This window comes from Lycorma delicatula, chromosome 6 (assembly GCF_047948215.1).
Source record: "Lycorma delicatula isolate Av1 chromosome 6, ASM4794821v1, whole genome shotgun sequence".
NCBI classification, from domain to species: domain Eukaryota; kingdom Metazoa; phylum Arthropoda; class Insecta; order Hemiptera; family Fulgoridae; genus Lycorma; species Lycorma delicatula.
The window spans coordinates 5,887,315-5,894,419 of NC_134460.1; positions in this window are offsets into that span (position 1 = coordinate 5,887,315).

Here is a 7,105-nt window from a genome sequence, read left to right on the forward strand (position 1 = left end):
TAGACAACGTATGTGTCAAGGAAGCTTGCAGTCAACTGATCTTTGTAGAGCATGTGGTTGGTTCCATAATGCTTTGGCTACATTAAATTTTTTATGTCGTGTATTTTTTTAGTATTCAACCCATTGTCTGATATTCGCTTTATACTGGTTCATTATAGAACACCTGTATCATGTAAGATTTCCCCTCTTCTAACACTCCCTATCAGAGATCAACAGAAGTACTTGTGAATTTTATATTCAAATAGTGCGGTACCAATCAGCTAGGTACTGTACAAATTTAAGTCTTTTATCCAGTTAATCTTTAATCTTTAGAATTACTCAGTATGACGTAATAATTAAATGAGCAGGATAAACAAAAATTATACTTGCTTTTTTTTTCTGTGTGAAAAACACTTCTGCGTTATCACTGCCCGGACATGATATATTTTTTGTAATAATCAAAGATATATCACATTATATATCTCAAAGTGATAAAATAACCATCTGCTTTACTGCAGTTGGCATGAATAGCTGAAATTCACTATAATAATTCAAACGCTTGAATGTAAACAAACAGCTCTGAGAAACTGTAAAACATAAGATAACAAACAACATTTCATTATCCAGTAGAACAGTTCACATGGTAGCTTGTAACACAATTCCACGTAACAGATACAATCCACAAGTATGTGGTCTACTGTCAGTTGGTAGTCGCAGCGAGCACAAAGGGTGCATCCTTTTGTATCATCAGACATTGATGAGTGAGCCTAGTGTGCCCTATTCATAAATAGCAGATAATAACCTTCTCTCGTATTTCTGCATAATGGGCTCCACAATGATACAGTGTTCTTAACTGGGGAAGTTTATTTATTGTTCATGGTAGCAACCTATTCACTTTGCCAGTCATCATGAACTATGCTCTTCAGAAAACAGACAAGATTGTTAGAAGCAACCCAATTGGTAAAATTAGACTGAAAACAATCCTCTTTTGCCGCACTGTCTGCAAGCTCATTGCCTGGAATACCTATATAGATAGGGATCCAGCAGAAACTCAATGTTGTATTATGTTTAGTAATTTGTAAAATAACACACTGAAACTCACAAACAACTGGGTGTCTGGAGTTCATGTCACTAATCGCCTTACTCATGAAATCCAAGCAAACAAGTACATCTCGAAATATTGGGCTAATTATACTTAAGGTCTTATTAATAGCAAACAGCACTGCAACATCAAACATCAATAATGGAGATGTGGATGCCAAACATGTATTCTGTTGCCTATCACAAAAGCACAATCAATGGAATTAATGTTTTTAGAGCCATTCATATAAACTGTAACATCAAGATTCATGGTGTTTATAATAATATAAAATTTGTGTTGCAAAATAACAAGATTTGTGTTCTTTTTATTATACTGACAAAAATTAAAGCAGAAATTAACAAGAGAAGGCTGCCAAGGAGGGTAATAACATGGAACAACAGTAAGAAGAGGAGGTAATTGTACATTTTGAGCTGAGAAGGCCCTGAGCTCTGATGCCTAGCAAAGCAGTAGATCTTGGCTGTTCCTGGTTTTGATTAACATTATCCAACTGGTTGGAGAATAGTGCATCAAAGGTTGGATGAGTTGGTTGCCCCTTAATCCGAGCGACGTAGGAGCATATAATTTGCTTCTGCCTATTCCAATGAGAAGGCTCACCACAGCGTACCAGCAGACTTACAACGGGGTGTTACGTTTTGACCCCCTCTTTCTGTCGGGTGCTGAAACCTAGCGGTGGCTAGGGTGCCCACAGCAAACTTGGTCAGCCCACTCTACATCACTAGCTGCTCCCTCGAGCACAGTATGTAGCGTCTTAAGTCAGTCTGCACTCATATCTGACCCAAGGCGGTTGTGTCTGGACAGACTCTCAATTCTTGTTCGGAAGAACATTATTTTAAGTTTTATTTAGCTTAGGTTTGTTATCTTTAAAGTTAATATATAAGTTACAAGTGTTATGTTACAAAATTATTTTAAACCGCCAAGATGGCATACAATTAAACAATCCTTCAGTAATCAACAAAGTATTGTCTTCATTCATTACCTATAAACACATACAGTCCACCCTCGCTCTAAAATCTACCGCATCGCTGTTGACCAATGGCGTCCCGTCGACATCACAACACGGGGATTGAACAAAATGCATCCGTGGCATGATGGAGGAATGAATGATGGACTGCATCAAGCATCCTTAGAGTGGTGTTTAAAACCAACGAATAAGCTGCATAGCCGTAGTCTAAGCGGGAACGAACCAGATCAATGTAGAATACAATCCCCAACAGGTATTAGATTAAACCCTCAGAATGTCTGACATTTTTAGATATTTTACTTTCAGCTCCTTTAAATGTACCCATTAGTCATTGGTCTAACCACATTCCTAGAAATCTAACCCACATGCATCCTTCAACTGGTTCACCATGTAAATACAGTTAGGGTCAATATATTCCCTCAACCGGGAAAAGCAAATGCACTTTGTTTTTTCTGGGGAAAAAGTGAATCCAGTAGATTTACAACACGAATCTAAGCAGGTTATTGTGTTTTGAAGCAGTCTCTCACCTGTAGCTAACATTCTATATGCTATGTAAATAGAAAAACCACCTACAAATAAAAAACACAACCAGTTTTTGCACGCAGTCTGTTATAATATTTATGGCTACAGCAAACAAAGTAACACTTAGGATACTTCCCTGAGGTACTCTGTTTTCCAGTGTGAACCTTTCAGACACCGTCGTTCCAATTTGAACAGGAAAGACCGACAACTGAGGAAACCCCTGATAAATGCAAGGAGATTACCTTCTATATCTCATTCATGAATTGTAATTAGATTCCCTCTCCTCCAATGCCATGTCATATGCCTTTTGCAAATAAAAAAATATACCAACCAACTGAAATAAAAAGACAATTTGAATAGCAGCTTCCAAGGTAACTACGTGATCAACAGACGATCTACCCTGGCAGAAACCACATTGTTCAGGGGCAATGAGGACATTTCTCTTAAGGATCCACACTACAGGATGGTTTACCATTCATTACATCACCTTTCACAGGATACTTGTCAAGGAAATAGGACGATAACTAGTGCAGCATAATTTATCTTTATCAAGTTTCAGTACTGAGATCACCAGTGCCTCTAACCAAGAATCTGGAAACAACTGGTCAGAGAATACCCTATTATAAATACACATAAGCTGTTGTAGTGCACTATCTGGGAGGGGTGATGACAACCTGAGCCTGATAGTATCATCTCAGGGTAAGTATCACGAGAATTATTCAAGGCATACCTGAACTCATTGTAAGAAAAGGGTATGTTAAATTCATTTTCCTAGACTCCAATCACAAACGAGATATTTTCTGCATGCAACTTAAATCTCTCAAACTCAGGATATTACAATGATGTAAGTGAAATTGCCCTGACCAATCTTAGGAATGTGTTCGTCACCTCAGCTGTCATAGGAACAAGGTGTCTGCCACTTTACAGACTAATCGGCTGCGGTGAATGTACCGATCCACACATGGTTCTAAGTTTTCTCCGTACAACGGATGATGGTATTGTCCGAAAATGGATTCGACGTAATTCAGCCAAGATTTTCGTTTAACACATCCTGACCACGTAGGAGAAGACACCCACCATGTGACGTTTCCGGTCGCCACGCCATCCCCTCCGTGCCTAGCCTAGATGGGCTTTACAGTAGGTCATCTTCAGAAAATTCAGCGGTTGACATATTATAGTCTCACCGCGGTCAGGATGCCATCGATGGGAATGTCGCTTGCGGCTTTCCCAATGCTGTACTACTAACAAAGATGAACTCGTAGTAACAAAATTCATCCCAAACATAATCTTTTAAACAACTGAATTCCTAAACATTGAATGAAGGAATTGAAATCTCTTACCCGAGGAGGTAAAAGTGAGTTCGGCACACAACTCAAACCAACCAACAAGTGAAAATTATAAAAGTAATACATTAATAAAACAATATAAGAATTAACAATAAAAATCAACAAAAAAATGAGTACACAATAGAAGCAAGGGAAGCCCAATCAGGACTCTACAACCTCCGCTATCCTTCCTTTTGCAAGTTAAATCATAAATTCTTCAATTATTTACTATTCGGCCTGGTTACTTCAATTCTGCTGCATTTCAACTACCGACCCTAGAATGTCGAGACGACAAATCATCACGGTACGCTTCTCAAAGTATTTTGTGCACTCATACAACAATGAAAAGCGTCATTCAGAACCCGGACTGCGGGCAAAAACCCGCATCCACCAAGCCGAATGGCACCAGCTTGCCCCTAAAAGCACCGTGTCCTGTAAGAAACTGTGTAACATACTTATTCAGCGAAATCCAGGAGGCGGGCTGCAAGCATATAATATCCGAGAAAAGATCATGCGTACAGCGCCCATCTTCCGTCTCATCCCATCTTGCTTGCCACAAATCATATCCATGCTGCTCGATCTCCCGGATCTTTTAAGAAGTCAACTCACCTAACATTCTAGCAGCACAACGTTCCTGCCTTTCTATTGCAAGAATATCCATTGGTTTCACATCTGCAATTACCAAGATCGCCTCTCATGAAATCGTTCGGTAACCACCCGTTACCGTGAGTAACATAAGTCCTTGAGCCCTCAGTAAAATATTCCGATAACTTTGGAATTTTAGCCTTCATGCCCAAATAGGCGCTGCGTATAGCATAATAGCCTCACACACGCCTTTGTACAAGATGCTAATGGTCTTAAAATTAAGACTCTAGTCAGGATTGTCCACACATCGAATTCCGAAGAAGGCTCTGCAGGTCTTCTCCGCAATGTATTGAAGAAGGTGCCTCTTGAATTGCAACTTCTCATCCAAGAACATCCCAAAGTACTTCTGGGCCTGAACATATTTAATACGTTGGCCTGCCATCAAAACGCGGGCCCACCTCGTAACAGCCAAACGGCCCTTGAGTATCATCATAGTGGTCTTATCAACGGCTGAACGTCATGTTGTGTTGATAACCCCACAGCTCCAGTATCCTGAACGCACGAGTGGTACTGAGCTCAACCTCATTCCGCATCCTTCGACCAGCGGGAGTCCGTCGTCGGCATAAGCTACCACGGGACACCCACTGGGCAACATCAGCCGCAGAAGACAATCAAACTCAACCATCCACAACAGTGGACCCAACAAACTACCTTGGGAACAACCCTTAGACAGCGTCTTACCAACTAATGGTTGCCCTAGCGGAGCAACTCATCGAGATGACTGAAATAGATTTGCAGTAATTGCAATTCGCTATCAATACATGCTCTTTTCTGCAACCGGCTTCTGTTATAGGGTTAATAACCTATGGTTTCAGAGAAGCATAGAATTTCATTAAAAGCAGTGGAAATGTCCAGAAAAATTCTCAAGACGTATTCTACCGCACTCTTTGATACCACACTCATCATATGGAGTATGGCGTCCTCGGTACCATTTCCAGCACAAAACCAGTTCCAGGGTATTGGTTTTCCATCATTAACCCACGCGTGGTCAGCCTCTCATTTATATGAAGATGCAGAACCTTCTCAGAGACTTTACAATAACCGGCAGTAGCATCAGAGGTCTACAAGATGAACTAACAGTGGGATTCTTGTCGCCTTCTTTAAACAGCAATTTAACAATCCCTTTCTTCCAGCATACAGGGAAGCACCCATCAAACAGCAATTTATACCCCAAGAAAAGTCCGGGACCGGATAGAATTACAGGGGAGGTGGCCAAGATGGTGGTGGGGGCATTCCCGTGGACGGTGCTGGACTGTTTTAACCAGGCCTTCACGCGGGGTGCTTTCCCATCATGCTGGAAGAAGGCACGCTTGGTAGTTCTACCCAAGCCGGGGAGGAATCCAGACCAGCCAGGATCTTTCCGTCCAGTGTGCTTACTCAGTACACTGGGCAAGATGTATGAACGTATCGTGGAGAGGCGGCTCTTGGCAGAAGTACAGGAGCAAGGGAGACTCTCCCCCCTCGTCAATTCGGATTCCGGAAGGGCATGTCAATGGTCCACGCAATTCGTGAGGTGATATACTCTTTCGACGCAGCAGCAAATAGTACGCGGCGGACAAGAGCGATTCCGGCCTTGATACTGTTGGATGTCCGGAACACCTTCAACAGCCTACCATGGGAGGTAATCGGGCAGGCGTTGAGGGCGAATGGAGTCTCCGGACAACTTCAAGCGATCATAAGTAACTACTTAAGTGACAGGGAAGTCTGCACGTTCACGTATACTGGCGAACGCGTGTTTCAGATGCGAGCGGCGGTCCCGCAAGGCTCTGTGCTGGGCCCTCTCTTGAGGAACATCACATATGATGGAGTTCTTTGCCAGTCTTATCCGGAGGAGGTTGAAGTCTTCGGATTCGCCGATGACTTGGCCTTACTGATCAAAGGAAGGGATGAGAGGCAGGTGGAGGCCAATGAAAACATTGCCTTGGCAATGATGCACCATTGGATGGTGACTCACGGTCTGCAAATAGCACCAGAAACGTCGGAGGCGTTGGTGCTTGCAGGTCGACGCCAGCTAAGGGAGATGCGCTTCACCATCGATGGAGTAGAGGTAAGCCAAGTCTCGAGGTCCAAATACCTCGGGGTCTGGATGGACAAGCGCCGTTCATTAGGACCTCATGTAGAGGAAGCTATAAAGAAGGCAGAACAACATCTAAGGGCTAGCTCGAGGCTGATGGCGAACATAGTAGGGCCACGAGAGAAACGTCGACGAGTCATAGCTGCAACCGTGACATCAGTTCTATTGTATGCGGCCCCTGCATGGAAAAGGGCAGTGGCGGTTCAGAAGTACAGGAAGAGGCTGGAGGCCACTCATAGGAGGCTGCTTCTGCGGGTGACATATGCCTACACGACGGTCTACTATGACGCGATCTGCGTCATTGCGGGAACGCCGCCAATAGACCTATTGGTTGAGGAACGATGCTTGCGGTTTGAAGGCGTAAACAAAGAGAATGCAAGGGCCCAGATCACGGCCATCTGGCAGCAACGGTGGGAGGCGAGCCAGGTAGGACGGTGGACTATGCGTCTGATTCCGGACGTGAGTGCTTGGGTGGGACGTAAGCATGGTGAAGTTGG